Source organism: Zonotrichia albicollis, unplaced genomic scaffold, assembly GCF_047830755.1.
Source record: "Zonotrichia albicollis isolate bZonAlb1 unplaced genomic scaffold, bZonAlb1.hap1 Scaffold_254, whole genome shotgun sequence".
NCBI classification, from domain to species: Eukaryota; Metazoa; Chordata; class Aves; order Passeriformes; family Passerellidae; genus Zonotrichia; species Zonotrichia albicollis.
Genome location: NW_027428428.1, coordinates 7,182,055 through 7,205,406, shown reverse-complemented (window position 1 = coordinate 7,205,406; position 23,352 = coordinate 7,182,055). Strand labels below are relative to the sequence as shown.

General features: G+C 51.2%; 1 long non-coding RNA gene across 1 annotated transcript in view; it reads right to left on the bottom strand.

Annotated features, from left to right (window-relative positions):
• LOC141727832 (uncharacterized) overlaps positions 1-23,352 on the bottom strand; it is a 48,155-nt gene that overhangs the window by 866 nt on the left and 23,937 nt on the right. The window contains exon 2 of the long non-coding RNA XR_012578675.1: positions 913-970. This is a non-coding gene — a long non-coding RNA (uncharacterized LOC141727832). The remainder of the gene's footprint in view (positions 1-912; positions 971-23,352) is intronic.

The window sequence follows — 23,352 nt, the reverse complement described above, 5'->3', positions numbered from 1 at the left end:
TTCTTTTTGTAATAAATTGGCTTTACTGGATCATATTGATCATGGTGTGATGTCCCGGTAATGATCCTCCACACCTAGGGACCAGAAATGCATGCAAGCCTCCACCCCGAGACATTATGAATTCAAAAACATGGCCATTAACTGCTTTACACCAACACAGAGTAATGGCAACCAAAATGCAGTCAGACCAGGGTTTTTTCCACTCTTTCTCATACCCCACGCATTGGGCACCAAATTTTGTCCTGGTTTAGGGCAAATTTGGGAGAAAACCTCTAAAGGGGCCCCTCCAGAAAGCAAACTCACACAGCCCCTCCCCACAACTGGGTCAGGAAGGATTCCCTGGAGAGAAGTGGAAAGAACCTGTTTATTTAACAGGCACAGCACCCCCAGCACACAAAATGAACAATACCAGGTGACACTACTCTTTCACCACTCTGAAAAAAATGACAAATTCAGAAAGCCTCTCTTGGGGGTGATCGCTCTGTTATCAGTCCCTCTGGTGCTGGGGCAGCTGCTGCAGCCACAAGGCGCAAACTCTCAGTGTTTCCCAGGTCCCAGTCCAGAGCAGATTTGAGTGGTTCCAAAAAAGGGAAAGGAAACACCATCCAGGGAAAAATTCGGACTGCTTAGCTAAACTAACTAATGAGCAGAAGCAAAAGCAAGAGCAAAGCAAAAAGCCAAGCGAAAAGCAAAAGCAGCACCATGTACTGCCCTGTCTCTGTGTCCCGCCAGCCGTGGGGGAGCAGCCTGATAACAAAACCAAAACAAAACTTCGCTCTTCAGAGCCAGTCTTGAAGGCACAGAGCATAATATCCAGCATAAAGAGAACACATGAATGGGGATACAAGCCTCATAACGTCACCCTAGGACAGCAAAGTTATTCCAAACTGCCTCCCAGCAGCCCCTCCTCACCGATGCCATCTGCTGGGGCTGTGCCAGCTTCAGGAGATCCCTCCAGGGCCTGCATTCCCTGTGTGAAAAATGCATATTGTATGACTGGTTTTTCACAAATATTAAAATGAATATTATATGTGTTGTTTTAGAAAGTTATGTTGTACAAATTTTCTTAAGTAGTGTTTTAAATCTAGTTTTAGGTGATAACATAATGTTAAAATAGTAACCAAGCTATGTGAGATACTTTTCTAAAGAAAGGACTCACAGTGAGATAGCAGCCACAGGACACCTAAATCTTTCAAAGAAAGATAATTTATTGCTCTCTTATCAGAACAAACAAACTTCTTCCTGCCTGCTCTGCCATGGATATGCCGTCAGGATTCAGAGGAAGAAGCTGACACTGACCAGACAGAATTGTGTGTTTGAATGGAATTTATGCATCATGGATGACGTGTATGAATATGCAACAGGTTATTGTTTTTAAGGGTTGATCCTCTGTTAACCTGTGTCTTTTTTCAGGCTTATTTTGCTCAGAAAAAGGTACTTGGACATCCATAATGCTTTGTTCTTATTGTCTTGTATTGTCCTAAAACTTAATTGTCCAAACTTTTATTACCCTATTTATATGACTCTTTTTATAACAATTTAATTACTATTAAACTTTGAAAATTTTAAAAACAAGTGATTGGCATTTTTCACTCAGTGTCTGACTCAACATCCCATGTAGCGATGTTTCTGAGGGAGCCATTTACAACACGGGGGGGGGGGGTTACAGGATGTGAAAAACACCAATCACTTGTTTTTTAAAATTTTTAAAGTAATAAAATGGTTATAAAATAGCAATATAATTGGAGTAATAATTTGGGTAATTTGGATTAAGACAATATGATACAATAGAAACAAAGAGTTATGGCAAAATAAGCCCAAGCTTCTCCTGAGGCCATGTGGGGACAAGTGACCCTTGCAGGGCTGGGGCCTCATTGCCTCCTTGTCCCTGCTCAGCAGCCTGGCAGGGGCCGCTCTATGCTCCTGCTCTTGGCATTGCACATCCCCACATGCCAGTGCCCATCCCGGCAAGAGCCCTGAGCAAGGAGGGAGGGACAGGATCTGCCTGGCCAGGGGCTGGGGCTCAGGCCTTGGCCCTTTGCATTCCTGAAACACATCCAGATTTGCTGAGCACCAGAGACACCTTTGCCTTGTTTGTCGCCAGCTGTCATCACTGCCTCCAGTGTTCTGCTCTAACTGGAACCTGGGGACACTTACCCTGTTGTGTCCATCTGTGGGACTCATTAAAACTTCATGAAACTTCAGAGTTTCAATTTAATTTTGAGTTCTTGAGAAATTTTTTAAACATTCTCTCAGGGACAGGGTCTGATGTAAACAACACCAAAGTCCCAGGAGGCTCATTAAATTCCTTGTGCTGTGTCTGTGCTGCTGAGCTTTAAAGGAACAGCTCTTCCCAGGGCCAGCTCCTCTCCCAGCCCAGCAGGGCTGAGGGCTCTGCCTGCAGGCACTGAGGGGGCAGGAGCCAGGCAGAGACAGGCTGAAGGCAATCAGGATTGGAAAGACATTGAGCTGAGACTTCACTTGGGGAAAGATCTTCACAGCCCTGTGCATGGTGAGTGTGTGGGTGCAGGGCAATGTCCCCTGTGCTCCTGGAGGGATCTCCTGAAGCCAGCACACCCCACAGCCTGGGGGATGTGTCAGGAGGACTCTCCCAGTTTCTCTGTGGCACAGGAGCAGGAGGAGGAGTGGGGGGGGCGGGAGGATGTGCTGCCAGGGACAGCTGCAGGGGGTGAAGCTGGTGCTGCAGCCAGGACTGCTCAGAGCTCCAGCTCATGCCCAGCTCATTTCTCAGGGGCTTTTCATGAGCTCATTCAGGGCAGGAGTTTTCTGCTTTGGTCGTTTCTTTCCCCAATCTGTGCTCCCACTTTTCCCTGTCGCAGCTTGGTGGCAATGGAAACTCAGCTGTGCAGGGCAGAGCAGGGGCTGAGGCTCTGAAACCATTCCTGGGATTCCTGGGAACCTCAGCAAGTGCCTGCACCTGCCCAGCCTCCAGATCCATGCAGCATCACCTTTCCATGGTGCCCAGGCTGGGGGTGCTGTTTTTAATCCCTGCAGGGCCAAGCAGCTGCAGGGCAGGGCTGGCTCAGGGGCTGGGCTGGGCTCTGGCAGCTCTGGCAGGGAAGGAGCCCGGGGCCACGGGAGCAGCTGGGGCTGGGACAGCTCCAGCAGCAGAGCTGTGGGCAGGGAGGGAGGGAGGCAGTGCTGAGGGAAGCCCTGCTGCAGGGCAGATGTGGCACCTGCCGGGCCTGCCCTGCGGGACACACACAGCCCTGAGCAGCACAGCTCTTGTGTCCCCTTGCAGCCAGCACCGCCCTCAGCCCGGGGGCTCGGGGCCCTCAGTCCCTCCTGGGCCGGCAGAGCAGCCCCAGTGATGAAGGGCTTCTCTGCGGCCATGTGCCCATTCCCTGCTGACCAGGGCCTGAGGGCCACTGTCCTGCCCGGCTGCTGCCTGGCAGGGGCTGGGCAGGGCTGGCCAGGGAAAGGCTTTTCCTCAGGCCCGGCTCTCTCTCTCTCCTTGCCTTGCCCAGGTGCTGCTGGCATTGCTGAGAGGCTCTCTGCAATGGCAGTTCCAGCTGCAGGGCCAGGCCCAGCCCTTGGTCTCCTCCTCTGCAGGCTGAGCACAGCAATGGGGTGTCCCAGCTCCCTGTGCCTGGGGAGCTCTGGGCAGGGCAGCCTGGGAGGCTGGCAATGAGCCCACTCTCCTGACTCTGGGAAAGGCAGGAGCCACTTTGTGTGCCAGAGATCCTCTGCTCTCAGCAGTGTCTCCTGGCTGTCCAGGGTAGCACAGGAGTGAATTTCAAAAAGGTGCAAGTGCAGGGCAGCTGGAACAGTAGAGAGGGAGAGAGCAGCTCCTCTAAGTCTGCACTAAGCCTCAGACAATCCGCCAGACTTCCTGGACTCTGTTATTCCACAGTGCAGCAGAATCTCTAATTCTGCCTTCTGTTATCCCCATCCCTTCACCCAGGCAGCTCCTCTGCCTTAGAACATTTTCTATCCAAGTCCCAACACGAGGACTGGCCCCTGCCCTCATTGTTCCCCTGCACTGACTGGGGGTCAGGGCTGAATCCCAGGTGTCCTGCAGACCGAGGTCCAGCTCCTCACACAACATTGGCCAGCAACAATCAGGGCTCCAGCAACCGAGCTGAAAGAAGATCACTGAGACATAGACCAGGGGGAGGTCTTTAGTGGCAGGAAAGGATCCATGAGAAAGGGCTTTGCCTTTGCAGTGAGAAGTCTCCCCTCAATTATCACTGTAATTCCTTTTTCAAAAGGTTCCAATGTCTGGAGACAGCAAATGCCCAACAGCAGCTCCATCAGGCACTTCCTCCTGCTGCCATTGGCAGACACGCGGCAGCTGCAGCTCCTGCACTTCTGCCTCTTGCTGGGCATCTCCCTGGCTGCCCTCCTGGGCAACGGCCTCATCATCAGCACCATAGCCTGCGGTCACCACCTGCACACGCCCATATTCTTCTTCCTGCTCAACCTGGCCCTCAGCGACCTGGGCTCCATCTGCACCACTGTCCCCAAAGCCATGCACAATTCCCTCTGGAACACCAGAAACATCTCCTACACTGGATGCGCTGTACAGCTGTTTTTCTGTGTGCTCTTCCTCTCAGCAGAATTTTCCCTCCTGACAGTCATGTGCTATGATCGCTACGTGTCCATCTGCAAACCCCTGCACTACGGGACCCTCCTGGGCAGCAGAGCTTGTGCCCACATGGCAGCAGCTGCCTGGGCCAGTGCCTTTCTCAATGCTCTGCTGCAAACAGCCAATACATTTTCCCTGCCCCTGTGCCATGGCAATGCCCTGGGCCAGCTCTTCTGTGAGGTGCCCCAGATCCTCAAGCACTCCTGCTCACAATCCAAACTCAGAGAAATTTGGATTTCATTGGTTGCTGTCTGTTTAGCTTTTGGTTGTTTTGTGTTCATTGTGTTCTCCTATGTGCAGATCTTCAGGGCTGTGCTGAGGATCCCCTCTGAGCAGGGACGGCACAAAGCCTTTTCCACCTGCCTCCCTCACCTGGCTGTGGTCTCCCTGTTCCTCAGCACTGGCATATTTTCATACCTGAAGTCCCCTTCCATCTCCTCCCCATCCCTGGATGTGGCCCTGTCAGTTCTGTACTCGGTGGTGCCTCCAGCCCTGAACCCCCTCATCTACAGCCTGAGGAACCAGGAGCTCAAGGCTGCAGTTTGGATATTGGTGACTGGAGGATATCAGAAACATTAAACTGATGGCAAATTTCTGCAAATCACTACTAATAGAAGTGATCTTTGGTACTTCTTGTTGATTTCATTTTGGTGGTCATTTGTCTTTCTTTCCATTTTTTCACCTTGTCACAAGGAAATGTCATTGTTTGTAGCATTCCTCATTTTTTTTCTCTCCACCTTCCTTGTGGACACAGACTGTGGCAATGAGGGGCTGCACTCTCAGTGGCTTTAAGTGAACTAAAGGATCTCCCAGCAGAGTTTTCTGGAGAGATGCCCCTTTTGTTGCCCTTTTCTCTGGAGCTGCAGCAGCAATGTCTGTGTGCAGAGCTGGGGCAGATCAGTGCTGGCCCAGCAGCTGTGCCCAGCAGCAGCAGCACTTGGTGTTTCCAGTGCTGCTGCCGTGGCCCTGCCCCGCTGCCCTGGTGGCCCTGGTGTTGCTGCAGGGCCTGAGTGCTCTTGGGGCCGGGCACAGCCCTGGGGGTGGCAGTGCCGGGGCTGCAGCAGGGTCAGGCCATGGGCACTGCTGGGGCAGCGCTGACTTCTCAGGCCAGGGCCTGGGGGCTCCAGGCTCCTTGCCCAGGCTCTCTCAAGAACACGCCCAGGCCAATGCTCAGCACAGAAAACCCCTGTGAGCAGCCCCAGGCTGGTCATGGGCAGGCTGGGGGCAAACAGCATGGCTGGGGCTCTGCAAGGGCCCTACGGCAGACGGGATGGAGCAGCAGAGCAGGGGCTGATCCATCCCCAGTGCACTGCACAGCCCAGGGCAGCATCCCAGAGTGTCCTCATGGAGCTGCCAACAACATCCCTCCTCTGCAGCCCTGGCCTCTCCCCTAGCTCACACAGGTGCCCCATCCTTGCAGGCACAGACACGGCAGCACTGGCTCAGCAGCCCCTGTTTGCATTGCACAGAGCAGGGGGAGCACCCCCATGCTTTTGCTGTGGGGACATGAACCTGAGGGAGCACAAATGCCATCAGCCCCTGGGGCCAGCAAGGGCTGGGGGACACCAGGGAAACCACCCAGCTTTGTCATGACCTCTGCAGTCAGCCAGAAAGTTTGTTCCCATCAGCTGGAAGTTTCCTGTGCCACTGCAGACGCTGCTGCTCAGAGCCAGGGCTGCCTGGCAGCCACCCCCATACTGCCCTGAGCATTTCCTTGCCTTCACCTTTGCTTTCTTTCTTCTTTCCTGATACAGATTTCTTCCTAATGCCCATCCCTGTTCCCTCCTCTGCAAACAGCCCATCCCTGTTTGCCCTTTCCTCTCTGGCCCCACTCCCCATTGCAGTTCCTGATTTGGCACCACGGGAACATCGCTTGGGCAGCAGGATCATCCTACAAGTGCTGCAGGAATTATCCACAGGCTCTTGCAGTGCCTCCTGCTGCTCCCTTGCCAGAGGCACCCCAGGCCAGGAGGGCACATCTGGGCTGCTGTGTCTGGCTCTGGGGCTCCCTTTTCTGGGCAATGAGGAGGAGCTGCAGAGGCTCTGCAGGACTGACAGGATGGGCTTTGGGGCTGGCAGGAGAAGCTGAGGGACCTGGGCTGCTGGAGCTTCTGAAGAGGAGGCCCAGGCTTATCCTGCAACTGCTCCAAGGGTGGTTCCAGTGAATCCCAGAATCAGCAAGGTTGGACAAACCTTGGAGATCATCAAGCCCAACCTGTGCCCTGACACCGCCTTGTCTCCCCTGAGCCTCCTCTTCTCCAGGATAAACAACCCCAGCTCCCTCAGCTGGTCCTCACAGTGCTTGTGTTCCAGAACCCTCATCAGACTTGTTGCCCTTCTCTGGACACGCTCCAGCCCCTCCATGTCCTTCCTAAATTGAGGGCCCAGAACTGGGCACAGCACTCAAGGTGCTGCCCAACCAGTGCCAGGCACAGAGGAAGATTCACTGTCCTGGTCCTCAGTTTAAATGTTCGCAGGGGTCCCAGGATGAGGGAAGTGATGAGAATATTGACTCCATGTTTCAGAAGGCTGATTTAATATTTTATGATATATATTATAATTAAATAAAACTATACTACAAGAATACAAAAAAGGATTTCATTGGTAGGTTAGAAAGCAAAGGAATGGAATGATAAAATCTTGTAACTGACCAGAGTACTAAAGCAGCTGGACCTGTAATTGGTCATCAAGTAGAAACATTTTCACCTGCTGGGTAAACAGTTCACAGAATCACATTTCAAAGCAGCAAAACATGGAGCAGCTGAAACATTACAGCTTCTCAAGAGAAAAGATCCTAGTGTGACAGTCTTGCTGGCCACACCATTCCTGATCCATAGGAGTGCCAGGGGTTGGATGAGGGAAATGGTGAGGAGGGGGTGGGGAAAAAGTCTGGTTGATTATCAGCCATGAAGGGTCTTGATCTTCTTATCTATTTAGACTGCATTAGAAGTTGCAGGGGGCAATATCAATTGGACATTGCTGATACCAAATTATAAACAGAAAAAGAAAACATGAGAAAACAATTTTCTCTGGTTTTTTTCCAATATAGCGGATTCACTTTGAATAGACTTCTAAAAAATGTCTAATTAACCACAGAAGAACTGAAAACTTGAATTATTCCCATGGGCTTTTCTTATTTGAGTGTTTTGAACAAATGATTATGAGCCTTTTTCAGTGAATTTCTGAACTGAAGAGCTCAAGAAAGAAGAGGCCTCCGGAGTAGGAAAACTCATCAGCAACCTCCAAGTGGACGAAGGTCCATCCCCATCAAGAGCAGCAATGAACAGAAATAGGCACAGCTTTGTGCCTTCCCCAGCTTTGGCATGGGCCCTGGTCCTGGAGCAGGAGCAGCTCTTGAGGGCAACAAGGCCGGGGCTCTTTTGCTGCCCTGGGCAGATGGGATGGCAGCAGGGGCTGCAGAGCTCTCAGCACCTCAGCCCGAGGGGAGCAGGGCAGCCAGGGAGCCTCCTTTGGCCTTGGCCAAGCACCTTCCCCCATGGCTGGGGCTGAGCCCTGTGGCAGCTGCAGCTGCTGCTGTGCCCTTGCCAGGGGCTGAGGCCGTGGGGCAGTGCCCAGAGCAGCCTGGCCTGAGCAGAGCTGTGGGGCCAGAGCCGGCTGGGCTGGGCTGGGGAGAGGCCCTTGGTGCTGCCCAGAGCTCAGGGCAGCTGGCAGAGCTTGCAGGGAGCTGGGCTGGGCTCAGAGAGCCTGGCCCAGAAACCATCAGTGTCCATCTCAGCCTGGCTGAGCGTGCAGGGGCAGGACTCAGGGCAGGCCTTGTGGGGCAGGGCCAGCGCCTGTGCAAGGCATTGCAAACAGGCAAGTGGCCCAGAGAGGAGGCTGCTCTGTGCCCTGGGTGGCATGGACAGAGCAGGGAGGGGGCCCAGGACATTTGTCAGCGCCAGCCTCTGTGCCCAGCCCTTGGCAGCCCTGGCTGCTGAGCCCAGTTTTGGCCTGGGCTGAGTTTGGCTGTGGCCCAGCTCCATCCTCCTGCGGGGCTCAGGGCCTGTTCCCGGCCATGGCCAGCCCTGGCTGCCTCTCTGCTGGCCCAGAGGCCGGCAGAGCCCAGGCCAGGGCTGTCTGTGCAGCCCCACAGGTGCCACGGGCTCTGCAGGAGCTGGCAGAGGCTGCCCAGCAGGGAGGCCATGGGGCACAGAGCCCCAAGGCTGCTATGGGCACCACGGCCCAGGGGCCGTTCCCAGCCGCAATGCTCCTGGCCTGGGCTGGGCCTGCACAGGGGCTGGGCCACCATAGCTGGGCCAGCACAGGGCCACAAAGGGGCCACGCAGCCGCTGCCGGGGCTGACAGCAAGGCCAGGCACACACTAGCAATTGCTGAGCATGGCCTGCGCTGGCCAGGCCTGACTGTTCCAAAGGCAGAGCTCAGCTGCCCTTGGGGGCTGCAGGAACACTCCAGAGCCCAAAGAACCTCCATGGCTGTGCTGGAGACCAAGGCTGCAGGAGGGAAATGCAAGGCTGCTGCGGGATGGGGAGGGCATTGAATTCCAGCACACACCTCAGCTCTCTGATGATCCCGGCACCATGTTTGGCCCTGTTTCAGACTGGAGCAGAGCAGATGTTGATCGGACAGGAGCCCTGCAGGGCTGTCAAGGACCTGCAGCTTGCAAGGTGCTCTGTTCTCTCTCAGGTGCTCTCAGAGAGATCCAATCCCAGCTAGGCACCTTTGGGCCAAAGTGGCACTGCCGGTTTATAGGCACTGAACTGATGTCTGCCATGAAAGGGGCACAGGTTTTAGTATCTGTTAGTTTCATAATATACTAGAAAATCTTTATTATCTGGATCATTTTAGTACTTTTAAGAAATGGCAAAATTTTCTCACCAGGAACGGGGATTTCCTGGAGATATACTCGATTCTTCTACTGATTGCAGAAGACGAAATACTGATATTTCCCTCTTCCTTTGCCATCAACATTCAGTCTAATATTTCATGACTCTCTTCCTTCTCCTTAAACAGGAGAACACCGGTTCTCCTGGTTAAACAGCCATGTCAAAGGATGTCTCTTCGTTTAGAGAAGCTCTATCAATGTCCTTCCTGCTGCTCCCAGATTTCCTCCTGCAACTATTCTCTGATCATTCCAATGCATCTCCTTTAACAGGTTTCATGCTTTGAGCATCAGGGAGTTGCCCAATCTTTCAGAACTTTAAATAACCTATTAGTCTGTATCTTAGTTGTAGGTTTTTGGGTTTTTTTATATCACTTCTTCTTATGCCTTTGTCTGAAATTCTTCCTGTATGGGAATCCCTTGTGGATGGTGGACATGTCAGATATCGCTGGGATGTCACAAGGAGAATAGGGAAGGATTTTGATGTTTCTTAAATTTTATCATGTTCATATTTTTTATGTTGGCAACGAAGAGAAACCTTTCTGTGCCTCTGAGTCTCACCAGTTCTTGATCCCTCAAAGGAAACAAACCTGATGAGTTGTGGTTCCCACTCCAGTGGATGCACTTCGACCTCCCTCCATAGCCAGAGCAGAGCTCCCTTGTCGCAGAAAGTCCCTGGCAATGCAGGGATGAAGGAAACAGGACAGGCTGTGGGGATCAGAGGCAGGGCAGAGCAAGGGAGAAGAATGACTTTTGCATTTGATGGAGCTGTGCCTTCCCTTGGCTTTGTTGGCTGACAACAAATGAACATCCCTCTGTGTCTTGGGCAGCTCCTTCTCCATGGAAAGCAGGTGGGAGTTGGAGCCAAGGAGCTGAAAGCTGCAGGTGCAGCCTGGGCTGGAGGGAGCTCAGATTTGCACAAGGCTGCTCTGAGTGCCCGGGCTGGGATGGGGGAAAGAGTGGGGTGGGAGTAGGGACAGAGTCTGATTGATTGTCAGCCATGAAGGGTCTTGATTTTCATATCCATTCAAACTGCATGAGGAGGTACTTGGATTCAGTGTCAATTGGCAATTGCACGTGTCAGTGAATTACCAGTTAAAAAAGAAAAATTACAGGACGTAAAAAAATATTTTCTCATCCTGTCTTTTTAAATATAGTGTATTCACTTTAAATAGGCTTCTGAAATCTGTTGAATTAACCACAAAAGATTTGAAAACTGAAATCAAATTATCCCCAGAGGCTTGGCTTGCCAATGTGGTCTGAATGCTAATGAGCCCCGGGACACTGAATTCCTGCACTGAAGAGCTGAAGGCTGAACAAGCCTCTGGAGCAGGAAAATTCAGCAGCAGCCTCCAAGTTGCTGAGGATGTCAGCAGCCCCCACTGAGGCCATCCCTGCCCAGAGACTGTGGGGGAATGGGCAGACAAGGAGAGCGTCCCTGGGGCTGGGGCAGCACAATTCAGAGGCACCAGGGGCTCCAGCTGGGCAATGGAGTGTGGAATGTGGCTGGGAAAGCCCTGCCTGGGCTGTGCCAAGCAGGACACACAAGTCCTGATCCCCCATCCCCCAAACAATTCTCTCAAGGAGACATTTAAAAGGAATTCGAATTGTTTGTGTTTTCTGAGTTGGACTCACTGGAGAAATATCAACAAGAGATTCTTAGGAGCTCAAAACAACAACACAGCCTTTACTGGCAAACTGGAAAATCAAGAAAGTTTTGCAAAAGTTTTAATATGACATACCATCAACAAAAAACACTTCTCAAAGCATTACCTTTGGCGCATTCAATTCCACAAATTGTAAGCCTGTTCTATTTAATGTTAATCAAAATGTGAAAGAAAAGGAAATTCGAAGAAGGCAGAGAAAGAGAGAAAGACAAAAGAGATAAAGAGGAGCACACACACAACTTCCAACTCCTGGATTCCAGTGATGTTCAAAAACATAGAAATTCCAAGAGGAGATAGAGTCAAGATTGTGCTTGCCTTGTGGTCAGCCTTCAATACCCCTTGGTCTTCCTCAGCCCTTCCCCCAGGTGGGACTTGGGCTCATTTGGTGCCTCAGGAGCTGGGCTGGGGCTGCAGAGGTGGCTGTGGAGCATTGCCTGTGCTGTGCCAGGGACTGGCAGACACTGCTGGGCTGGGATGGAGGCTCTGGGGGGATTGGGGTTCCAGGGCAGGGCAGTGCTGGTGTTACAGAGCAGGGCAAGGCTGGACCTGCTCCTTCCTCCCCCACACATGAAATGTTTTGAGCCAAGAAGCTCCTCAAGTCTGCCATAACAGGCAATGTTGGCAGTGAAATCCCAATTCTGTCCATGGGTGCCTGGAGCAGATGGACAGTTCTTTTCCATAGGAAAGAAAGCATGGAGCACCAGTTTTTCAGTAGCAGATGAGAAGAGACCCTCCACCTGCCAAGGTCTGCTGTACCAGTCAGGTGGCCCCTGGGACGCCAAGCAAGCCAGAGCTGTTCTGTGTTCTCCTAGTTCCATTAGGCCCTGCAGTGCCACAATGGTCTCTGTGGTTCCACAGGCCCCAAAATGTCACAATGGTCCCCTTGGTTCTATGGATCCCCCCAGTGTCACTATGGTGCCCTTGGTTCCATAAGGCCCTGTGGTGTATCACAATGTATCCTTGGTTCCATGGTGCCATACAATATCAGAATGCTCTGCTTGGTTTCATGGGACCTCATTGTGTCACAATGGTCTCACTGATTCCATTAAGCCCTGCAGTGAACATCCTCTTGGTTTCCCGAGGCCCCAAAGGCTCACAAGGGTCTTCATGATTCCATGAGTCCCTTAAGTGTCACAATGATCTCCTCGATTCCATGGAGCCTCAGAGTGTCACAATGGCCCCTTGGTTCCCTGAGGCTGTGAAGTGTCTTAATGGTCTCTCCATGGTTCCCTGAGGCCTTGCAATGTCACAATGGACCTTTGGCTCCATTGAGTCTTGCAGTGTCACAATGGCCCCTTGGTCCCATGACCCCAAAGTGTCATAATAGTCTCCATGGTTCCATGAGATCCCATGGTGTCACAATCGTGCCTTTGTCTTGCAGGGCCCCACAGTGTCACAATGGTGCCTTGGTCTCACAGGGCCCCATAGTGTCACAATGCTCCCTTGGTTCCATGGGCCCTGTGCTGCTGCATTCCCCCCTCCCCTTCTCAGGCCGCCCTGCCAGCTGAGAAATGCTCCTTGGGGCTCGGCCTTGGCCAACAGCCCCTGGGCTCAGCTCCTCTGCAGCTCATCACAAACACTGTCTGCTCCAGCCACTGCTGCTGCCCAACCAGCTCCTGGGTTCTGTAGGAGCAGCCCTGAGAACTGTTTTTGTTCCCTCACAACATCCCTGTTCTCACACTGCCAAAGAAAGCTGTTGATGCCAAGTGCGGCCAGGATGAGCCACTGCTGGGACTGAAGCCCCTCTCTTGGGGCCCTGCACAAAGCGCTCCAAAAGGAGCCCTTGGAGCTCTCCTGGGCCAGCGACTCTCTCTGAGTGGGGCCTCTCCCAGCTGGGAACTCTCCCATTTGCTGCACTCGGGGATCCTGAACAACGACGGAGTCTGGGCCAATCCCCCACACCTCCATGCTTTACGCTTTGCCCGCTGGGGAGATGCTGAAGCCTCCACAGTGAGCATTTCCTGCCTCAGGGGAATTGCTCACAGGTGCCTTGCACTGACTCTTGGTGTCTGTGTGCACACAGGAGTGCCTGTGCTGGGGAAATGTGGCAGAAATGCTGCTCTCTGAGGGGTTTGAGTGCCTTGGATAGTTGAGTCAGTCAGATATCCAGATATCAGTAAGTAAGGTTAAATCATGAGGTCTAAGCTAAGGTAAATCCTGCTAAGAATTTTTCTTTTGCTAAGTTGTTAAGTTTATTTAAGTTCTGTGCTAAGTTTTTTTAAGTGTTACATTTTGAAGTCATAGGTTTTAAGAAAGGTTAAATAGTGTTAAGTGCTGTACTTTTTCCAAATTCTTAAGTTGAAGGTAGAAATAAAGGTTGAGGTGTAAGTTAAGTCATGTTAAGTTTGAGTTCCGTTAACCTTTTGGGCTGTATTCCTATTATTCTTGCCCTCAGTGTATTTGTGTCACACACACACAGGGACAGTTTGCAGTTCATTTCTGGTTTGATTGCCCAGATTTTGTGATTTTGTTGTTGCTTTGTTTCCTTGGTGTGCCTGAAGTGTCCAGTCAGGAGCAGAGCAACTCTTGCCAAGGAAATTTGTGCTGCTGTCCCTTAATATTAAATCTGGTTTTTGCTGATCCCTTGCTGGGGATTTTTTCAGCACTCACAAGGCCTCGTTGGCACCAGGGTGAAGGAGCCCTGGCCCAGGCTCTGGCCCTGGGGGACATGGGGATGCTGCTGGGGGGTCCCTGTCCCCCTGTGCCACCCCCAGGACCCCGTCCCCCCATCTCTGTGTCAGGCTCTGGGGTCGATCTCGTGGAACATCCTCTGGGGGAGGCTGCGGGGCCGGGGACACTGGGACCTGGGGGGACAGGGGACCCTGCTGTGCACAAGCAGGGTTGGACTGCTCTGGGGGGAAATGTGAGGGGGGCTGGGGCAGAGTGACCTCCCCAGTGACCTCACACAGCCCCTGTGATGTCAAACTGCCCCCCCCTGTGATGTCACACAGCAACCTGTGATGTGACGCAGCAACCTGTGATGTGACACAGCAACCTGTTATGTCAAATGACCTCCTGGGATGTCATATAACCTCCTGCGATGTCACACAGACCCTGTGATGTCACCGAGCCAACTCTGGGATGCCACCCTGGAATGTCATGCAGCTGCATTACGTCACAGAAGACTCTGTGAGTTCACAGCCTGCTCTATGATGTTACACAGCCACCCAGTGATGCCACAACCCACTCACTGATGTCATAGAGCCACCCTGTTAGAGGGAAGGATCTGATCTTTGGCATCACACTCTGTTACATGACATCACAGACAGCTGTGTGATGTCACAGACAGCTCTGTGATGTCACAAAATCTTTTCTGTGGTGTCATACTGTTACTCTATTATGTCACAGCACACATTTTGACCTCACAGCCAGCTCTATGATGTCATATAGCCATACCATGGTCTCACAGCCCGCTCTGTGATGTCACAGTATCCCCTCTATGATGCCATAGCTGCTCTATGACCTCTCACAACAAACTCTGTGATGTCATAGCCCAATCTGTGACCTCACACAGCCCACTCTGGCCTGTCACACAGCCCCTTGCTGACATCACAGCTGCTCTGTGCCTCTGTGACACAGCCACAGAGGTGCTGCTGTGACACAGCCCCCTCTGGCCGTCCCACAGCCCCTGCCAGTGCTGAGCCCCTGTGAGCTCTGTCTGTGCCCTGCTGGTGTCCCTGAGGGGCCCTGGCAGTGCCCCAGCCCTGCTGGGCTGTGCACAGGAGCTGCTCCTGGCCAGAGCTGTCTCTCTGCAGCACTGCCCTTGCCAGGAGCTGCCTCTGGGCCAGGAGCCCGGCCCAGCTCAGCAGCACAGACACAGCACAGACACTTTATTTACCCTCTGGGGCTTTGGTGCTCTTTGCATCAGACTAAGTCCCTCAGAGTGGGCTCAAAGAACTTCTCAAGAACTCAAAATTAAATTGAAACTTTGAAGTTTCTTGAAGTTTTAATGGATCTCACTGAGAGACCCGACTGAGAAAGTGTCCCCCGGTTCCAGTTAGAGCAGAACACTGGAGGCAGCGATGACAGGTGGGGATAAACAAGGCCAAGGTGTCTCTGGTGCTGAGCAAAGCTGGATGTGTTTGAGGAATGCAAAGGGCCAAGGCCTGAGCCCCAGCCCCTGGCCAGGCAGATCCTGTCCCTCCCTCCTTGCTCAGGGCTCTTGCCGGGATGGGCACTGGCATGTGGGGATGTGCAATGACAAGGGCAGGAGCATGGGGGGGCCCCTGCCAGGCTGCTGAGCAGGGACAAGAAGGCCATGAGGCCCCAGGCGTGCAAGGGTCACTTGTCCCCTCGTGGCCTCAGGCCCAGGCCCAGCAGCCATGGCCAAAGTGCTGCCCAAGGTGGCTTTGGCAGGGCTGTCTTGCAGCTGCTGCCCATCCCTGTGCCCTGTGCAGCCCATGCTGTCCCACGCTGTCCCTGCCCTGCGCCTCTGTCCCTGTCGGCATCCCCCGGCTGCCCCACCTGGCTGGGCCCTTCCTTTGCTGACAGCTCTGCCTCCTGCCTGCCTCTGCCTGCCCACACAAAGCTTTGGACTGATACCAAAAGGGTTAATTCAATTTTTACTGTGCCTGTGAACTTTTAGCACAGGAACAAGGCATTCAGAGGCCGCTTTCCCGGCAAGGATGGTTGGAAGGGAAGACATCTGGCTCAAGAGTGCAGTGAGAGAAAAAAGGACTGAATCTGGGAACTTAGGGTGGGTTTTATAGTAATGGGTAAACTGTAATACACATTTACTGACGCTGGTAGAATTACATGTCCACATAAAGTTAGGAGTTATCCCTCACTAGACCACAGGCCTGAATAAATGATACCCTCTTAAATAGCAAATTAGTGTTAAGGAGCCTTATTCGGATATTTTGGAGACTTGGTGACAGTGGGGCCTCGCAGAACCAAGGAATCAGCTGTGACACTGAGCAAACTCATGGAACAAAAGGTCCATTGTTCTTGCGGTGTCTTGCAATGTCCTGTTTTAAACTTCCAGTCCCTTCCCATGTGTGTTTTACCTTCCCCCTCGCCCCTCGCTGAGTGTGCCCTGTCAATCAAGCTAACATACCAGCAAGGCGTTGTGTGATTGGTCCCTCAGGCCTGGGGGACATTGGCCCGTATAGGTGTCCCTAGTCCCTTGAGACCCTGCCCCTTCACCTGGTTGGTGGCTCACCTGTCCCCTCCCCTTCCCCTGCCCTGAGCTTAAAAGGTTAATGAGACCATGCGGCCTCCATTCTGTTGGAGGAATTGCCCCGGCTCAGACCTCTGTACCCGTGGAATAAACATCTGGATATAACCCTCCAGCAGAATCCACTCCCTTTCTTATCTTCACCATCGCCAGAAGCTCTCTCTCCTGAGGTAAACGGAGTTCCTGACAAGCCTGGACTTGCGTCTGTGCCCCGCTGCAATCTCGCCAGCCAAGGTATCTCTGGGGTAAAGCACCACAGTGCTGCCTTTGGCCCAGCAGCGAGGGTCAGAACTGGCCCAGGCACCATCTACCTGGTTATATTGGGATTCATATTCCAATATATTGGCGTCCCTGTGGGTGGGCAAAGTGACTCCGCAGCCTGAAAACAGACTCGCAGTACCTCAGAGAAGTTTCTGCCAGCCGTGCATCTAGCTAGAAGGGCTTTGGTTGCATTGCCCTCAGCTAGAGACTTTGGGAATACTCCCAGAAGAAGTTTCGTGGACTGTTCGGTGCCTTCTGGAAAGCCCAGCTTCATTGTGGTGAGCAGATTTTCCAGAGGAAGAAAAGGGTAGCCCCTCTTGCACCCAGAGAGAGGTCCTTTTCCGGTGGAGACCTGCCTGCCTAGACCCAGCCTACAGCTTCCATTTCACGTGAGTATCTCTGCTTTTGATAGAGCAGAAGCTCAAAAACAGACTCTGCCGCGAGTTCTGTTCCTTTTTGCCTTTGCATTTTTGGCTGCGCAGCCCCACAGACGGGAATTCATTGCGTTCTAGCTTTATTTTCTGCCGCGTGTTTCACTGTCTTTTAGAATTCGCGCCGGAGAGGGATTGCTCTCTGCCCTTCCCCCCCGGCTCAGCAGCGTGCTCGTAAACGTGATAGGAGACTCTCTTTCTTTCTCTTTGCGGGGGAGGGGGGGGCTCTCTTTCCACGTGGCCGGGAAATCTGCGGGGTCGGGAGTGCTTTTTGCACGCGCGGCGGTGGGGGGCCCCCCGGTTTCGGCTGCCACGAGGAGTGGCTGCTCCCTTTGCTCCGCGGTGGGGCTGCATTCCACGGCGGGAGAGGCTTTGTTTCTGCCAGGGCTCGGCAGGGCGTGCCCTGCTGCTGCTGCCCGGGAATTTTAAAAGCAGTATATACAGCTACATTGTGAAGCTTTTGTCTGCTCGTTATCGCTTTCTATCTGTGGTTTTTTTTAGAAATTGGTAGCTGATTTTAGCTTTGTTTTTGGTCAGGCGGGATTAAGTACTTTGCTTTTTACATCTAACATGGGTTCCAAACTTAGCATGGTACAAAGGGAGTGTATTATAATATTGTTAGCATTTTAGTCAAGAGTAATGTGAAATTCTCTAAAGGAAAATTGAAACAGTTTCTAAGATGGCTTTTTCTGCAGTTCCCAAACATTTCCCCTGAAGAAATCCACAATATTCAATTCTGGGTAAAGTTGGGAATGAATTGATAACCTTAGGACAATCTGGCAAATCACCCTCAGCTAAATTTGTGTTCTGGAGTTTACAAATTCGAACAGCATTGCTCAAACAAAAGGAAATGGAGAAAAAGCCAAATGTAAAGCCATGTACCTCTGCTCTCCCTGTTCCTCCCTCTCCTAGCCCTAAAACCCCTAAACCTCTTTCCCCAAAACTTGGTATTTTAAAGAGTGCAAACTCATTGGGAAGTCAGCTCCCAGAGTGTGCAAGAATACCTGAGTCGTCTTGTTCACAGGCCCTGGCCAGGCTGCGTGTATTTCCCAATCCCATGTATCCCCTCCTCTAAAACCCAGAGCACGTGTTAGCTTTCCGGAGAGCAGTGATGTCCAAAATGGCCCCCAGTCCCTAGGGAGTCCGCAAAATGGTGGATGCCATGTGGCATCTTCCCAAACCTGGTCTTCTTCTTCCCAAAATCCTCTTAAGCATCCCAAAATTCCTGCCCCACCCCCCTCTCCTCCTGTTCCTCGTGACACCTTCCCCCCTTCCCCCCGCCTTTCCTGCAGTACCTTCGGCTCCGCCCCTCTACTCCTCCCAGGGGGCGTCTGCTGACGTGATGTCACCAGGTGACCCCGCCCCCTGTTCCCACGGTATCCCCGCCCCCTGCCAGCCCCTTGACCCCGCCCCCTGTTTGCACGGTATCCCCGCCCTCTGCCAGCCCCTTGACCCCACCCATTGTTCCCACAGTTTCCCTGCCCCTTGCTGGCTCCCTGTCCCCGCCCCCTCCCCGTGCTCCCACGGTGGAGACACACCCACTGCCTGTGCCCAAACCTGTAGCTGTGATCCCAATGTTTCTGATTCCAGGGATACAGAGCAGGGGACAGCAGATTCAATGCATAGTCCCATGTTGTCGCTAGCCCCTGTTACGTTTCAGCCTGCAGCTCAGGCTGGAGCAGCCCCAACTGCTAATTGGAGTTCTTTTGGACGACAATTGATCAAAGAAATCTGTAAATCTCATAAAGAATATGGTCCACACAGTCCATATTTCCGTGGCCTTTTAAATTCTGAATTAAGTAGGACTGTTGTGATTCCACATGATTTAAAACAGCTTTTTTCATGTCTCATGACATCCACGGAATTCAAATTATGGGAATCAGCATTGAAACAACTGCTAAAAGATGCTCTCTAAGGCTTACAGGCTGATCCAAACACAGCGAAAGACAACAGTGGTAACCCTATTACCCTTGAGCACCTCTGTGGTGAAGGCCAGTGGTCTTCTCCCTCAGTCCAAGCTGCTGCAATTCCTGCAGAAACACTTGAGAAAGTAATAGAAGCAGCTGAAAAAGCATTCTTTTCCCTCCAACCTGCGGGGCCTTTGGAGCCCTCTAGTAAAATCAAACAACTACCATCAGAGCCTTTTTTGAAATTTGTAGAAAAGCTAACAAGAGCCATTGAAATACAGGTTAAAAAGGAAAATGCTAGGGAAGCAATTTTAGAAGAAATAGCGTTTACAAATGCAAATGAACAGTGTTGAGCGGCAATCCTGAGCCTTCCTATGGAACCTTCCCCTACATTAAAAGATATGCTTCTAGTCTGTAACAGGAAAGTGCCTCTGATGACTGTGGCTGAAGACACCAGACCAAGGCTGCTGCCAAGACCACTTCAGCGTGTTGCTGTTGCCAGCCCTGCATTCCTCTCCCTCAGCACAGCAGTACCCTGGGCAGCAGCGGAGACCAGCAATGGTTGAGCCCACTAAGCCTGCTTTGTAATAACCTAGGACACTGGAGTAACCAGTGCCCCCTGAAAAGGGAATTTGATGAATTTAGAAATGGCAGGGGAGGAGAACTACAAGCCCTCCCTAGGGGTCAACAACAAAAAAACTGAGAATAAAGCGCCAGCCTGCCAGGCGTGCAGACATAAAAGGAGCAGGCCAAGAGAATAAGGATAGCAAAACAAATCAAGCGCGCGATAATATTAACATTTGTGTAAGTGAAGCAGGTGCTTCAAAGACCAAGTCTGCTAGTCCACTGTTGAAAGTGAAACAAAATAACCTTTGCTGTGACTTAAGTGATTCTGTATTAACTGCATGTTCTGTCAATGAGCCTTACAGGTTGCAGCTGACAGAGTCACTCCACCTGAAGGACACTGACTAGCATTTTGTTTCTGTAAATCCTGAACAGAAGGGTACTTGGAACCAAATTCGTTGTAAGTACATCATCACTGGGGACAAAAACACACCACAAGAGATCGAAATTGCTCCGGGAATGACAACATCAGGACCCCAAGCAATTTGTTCTCAGCCTGCACTGTTTCCACCCACCCCTGTTTCTTCCCAAGGGACAAATTGTTGCTCAAGCTATCCCTGTGCCATCTTTACCTGAAAATATCGAAAAACAAGGGCCCACAGTCACCCGGGTCCAAATTATTGCGAAAGATAAACCCAAATTGTGGTGCAATGTCAGTGGGAGTGGGGAGTCTAAACGCATTGAGATGCTTGTAGACACAGGTGCAGACTGCACAGTGATTCCAGTACAAGACTGGCCAGCACACTGGCCTTTACAAAATGTTGCTGGTCACCTTCGAGGTGTAGGAGGTCTGCAATTGGCAAAACAATCCAAAAGCATTATTCAATTCGAGGGTCCAAACGGACAATTGGCAAATATCCGTCCATTTGTGTTAGATTATTCAGAACCTTTGTTAGGGAGAGATTTAATGGCCCAGTGGGGTGTCACAATTGATATTCCAGACTCTCCACAGCATTTTTGTGCAGCAGTCATTGAACAACAGCGCCCCACCCAAAAACTGAAGTGGAAAACAGACGAACCAGTTGATGTGAAACAGTGGCCACTCAGTAAACAAAAAATAAAGGTGCTTGAGGAACTAGTACAAGAGCAACTAAGAAAGGGCCACATTGTGGAGACCATGTCCCCATGGAACTCTCCAGTGTTTGTCATCCAAAAAGCTGACAAAAATAGGTGGCGACTCCTCTGTGACCTCCGACAAATTAATAATGTAATTGAAGATATGGGTTCTCCCCAACCTGGTATGCCATCCCCAACAATGCTTCCCCAAGATTGGAAATTAGCTGTTATTGATATTAAAGATTGTTTTTTCCAAATCCCATTGCACCCTGATGATGCACCGCGTTTGGCATTCTCTGTCCCTTCTATCAATTCAGAAGCTCCTATGAAAAGGTACCATTGGACCGTTCTTCCTCAGGGATTAAAGGTATCTCCAGCTATCTGCCAGTGGTATGTCTCTTCCCTGCTTTCCCCAGTGCGTGCAGCCACAGAGAAGGCCATCATCTATCATTATATGGATGATATCCTTGTGTGTGCCCCCAATGATGATTTACTAACACATGCGCTTGACCTAACGATCGATGCATTGATTGTTGCAGGGTTCGAGCTCCAGGAAAAGAAAATTCAAAAGATGCCACCTTGGAAGTATTTGGGCTTAGAAATTGGAAATAGGACCATTGTTCCTCAAAAACTAGAAATCAATCCAAGGATCAAGACCCTTGCAGATGTGCACAAGTTGTGTGGGTCTTTGAATTGGGTAAGACCATGGCTTGGTCTGACTAATGAAGACCTTGCCCCTCTTTTCAATTTATTGAAAGGGGGAGAGGACCCAGGTGCTCCTAGGTCTATTACCCCAGAGGCACGGAAAGCTCTAGAAAAGGTTCAGATTGCAATGTCCACAAGACAGGCCCACCGATGCCGGCCTGGCCTGCCATTCAAATTTATCATCCTAGGTAAGTTGCCACACCTCCATGGAATTATTTTCCAGCGGGAGGAAAAACAAACACCTAAGGCAAAGGACACACCAAAAAAGGACCGGGACCAGAGGGACTCTCTCTTGATCATAGAATGGGTTTTCCTCAGTCACAAAAGGTCCAAGAGACTGACAAAGCCTCAGGAGCTGTTAGAGGAACTGATCTGGGAAGAAAGGACCCAGATCAGGGAGTTAGCAGGATGTGATTTTAAGTGCATTCACATTCCAGTTGAGTTAAAATCAGGTCAAAATACTATAAAATACTGGAACAATTGTTTCAAGAAAATGAAGTGTTGCAGTTTGCTCTGGATTCCTACTCAGGACAATTTTCGGTAGCGCGGCCCGCTCACAAATTGTTTGAACAAGATGTTCAATTTACTTTAAAATTAAGAACTGCTCTAAGTAGGAGACCTTTAAAAAGGGCTCTAACTGTCTTTACAGATGCGTCCGGGAGGTCCCACAAGTCCGTTATGACTTGGAAGGATCCTCAAACCCAGCAGTGGGAGACGGACATTGCTGAAGTGGAAGGTTCACCTCAGGTTGCTGAATTGGCTGCGGTTGTTAGGGCTTTTGAAAGGTTCTCAGAACCATTTAATCTGATTACAGACTCTGCATACGTGGCAGGAGTAGTATCCAGAGCAGATCAAGCAATACTGCAAGATGTATCTAACATTGCACTTTTTGAATTGCTCTCCAAACTGGTAAAGTTAGTCACTCACCGAGAGCAACCCTTTTATGTGATGCATGTCAGGTCACACACTGACTTGCCAGGGTTTATCGCTGAAGGCAACAGAAGGGCAGATGCTCTTGCTGCACCTGCAGTGATGGCCACTCTCCCAAATGTTTTTGAACAGGCAAAAATCAGCCACCAGCTTTTCCACCAAAATGCACCTGGCCTGGTTCGTCAGTTTAACACCACTCGAGAACAGGCCAAAGCGATTGTGGCCACGTGCCCAAATTGCCAACAACATGCACTCCCTACAGTGAGTATGCGAGCAAACCCAAGGGGACTGAACAGTTGTGAACTGTGGCAAACAGATGTAACACACATACAGGGTTTTGGACGGCAGAAATATGTTCATGTTAGTGTAGATACCTTTTCTGGAGCGGTCTATGCTTCTGCCCACACAGAGAATCATCTATTGATGCTATTAAGCACCTCTTACAGGCTTTTTCTTTCATGGGCATCCCCAAGGAGCTGAAAACTGATAATGGGCCTGCTTATAAATCCAAGGAATTTGGGAGCTTCCTGCAGCAATGGGGAGTAGAGCACAAAACTGGCATCCCCTACTCCCCTACAGGTCAAGCCATTGTAGAAAGAACTCACCGTGATATTAAAAGGGTCCTGGACCAGCAACAACAGGTTCTGAAGGTAGAACCTCCCCACATCCGGTTATCCAGGGCACTATTCACAATGAATTTTCTGAATTGTTCTTTTGACAGCCTGAACCCACCCATCCTATGCCACTTTGGGGGGAGCAGTCACAGGTTTATAAAAGAAAAACCTCCGGTTTTAGTAAAGGACACTGAGACTTGGAAAATGGTGGGACCTTACAAATTGGTTACTTGGGGACGTGGATACGCCTGTGTGTCCACCCCCTCTGGTTTAAGGTGGGTTCCTTCCAAATGGGTAAAGCCCTATGTTCCCAAAGTCTCAGAGAAATCTGCAGAAGCACCCCAGGTTGCTCACGCTGCCTGGAGAAGAAAACGCCGCACGCGTTCTCTGAAGGAAATTCCATTTAAGCCTCCTATCTGGAATAGTTTGTAATATATGTCTGTCTCAAGTTCCTTGTACTAGTTTAGATCCCACTGTTCGTGTGAAGCCTCGAGATGCCATGAGACCGAGCCTGCTTCTCGTCCTACTCAAG